We start from the raw sequence: 1,243 nt of genomic DNA, 5'->3' as shown, positions 1-1,243 counted from the left end.
TTTTTTACTTAAGTACATAAAAAATCGAGTACTTTTGTACTTTCACTCAAGTAAAATTAAAAAAGGAGTACTTTTACTGGAGTAATATTCTATCATACGTATCTGTACTTTTACTGAAGTACTTGATTTGTGTACTTCGTCCACCACTGGAAATCTGAGACCCCACATGGCCCACATACAAGCTCAGCCAGTATGGATTAGGGGTCAGAGGTCATATTGCTCATGGGTCAGTGAGGCATGGCAGTCTTGCAGGGTAATTTATGCAGCACCAGAGGAACTAGCTCCCTCCTGGTTGGTAATCTTGCGATGTACATTTAACACAGTGTCTTAACCAGGTGCTTTGCAGCCAGAAATGAAGACGAACACAGTTTTTGTTTTATTCAGCTGTATTTACTCAGTGCAACTTATAACATCCAAGTGAAAGATATAACACCAACATGTCAGAAAAAAGGGGAAAAAAACAGAATCACTGAGTTGGAAAACGGATCACCCCCCTTCCTAAAATGACTTGTAAACTCAGGTGTAGCTAATCACCTTCTCAATGGCACACAAAGCCATTTGACTTTCAACTTTGATGAGCTGTGGTGATTTTGATTAGCTCAGCATGAAAAGAGCTTTCCTGGAGCATTTCAGTCCATGGTAGTGCAACTGAAGCAAATGATCAACTATGGGTGGCAAGGCACTGTCAAAAGATCTCCGGGATAAAGTTGTGAACAGGCACAAGTCAGGAGATGGATGCAAAAAAAATGTTCAAAGGCTGTATCAATGCCTAGAAGCACAGTAAAGTAGAAGGTATTTGGTAGAACACAGACCCTCCCTCAGAACGTCACTCCAAACTGGATGAAAGAGCCAGGAGGAAACTGGTCAGAGAGGCGACCAAGAGGCCTACAGCAACTCTGAAGCAGTTGCAGGAATTTATGACATTGTGTGCATGTGACAACAATATCACAAATTCTCCTCAAATGTAGATTTATGGGAGGGTTGCAAGAAAAAAGCCACTCCTCAAGAAAGGTCACATGCAGTCACAACCGTGCTTTGCCAAAACGCACCTTGAAGATTGAGTTATTTGGCCTCAACACCAAGTGATATGTCTGGCGAAAATCCAATACAGCTCACCATCCAAATAACAGCATTCCTCCAGTAAAACATGGAGGTGGTAATATCCTGTTATGGGACTGGAGCACTTAGAAGGATAGAAGGAAAAATTGATGGGGCAAAATACATCAAATTCCTGAGGAAAATC

The sequence above is a fragment of the Sinocyclocheilus grahami genome, unplaced genomic scaffold (assembly GCF_001515645.1).
Source record: "Sinocyclocheilus grahami isolate Dianchi unplaced genomic scaffold, SAMN03320097.WGS_v1.1 scaffold1256.1, whole genome shotgun sequence".
Classification (NCBI taxonomy): Eukaryota; Metazoa; Chordata; class Actinopteri; order Cypriniformes; family Cyprinidae; genus Sinocyclocheilus; species Sinocyclocheilus grahami.
This window is presented reverse-complemented; position numbering follows the sequence as displayed.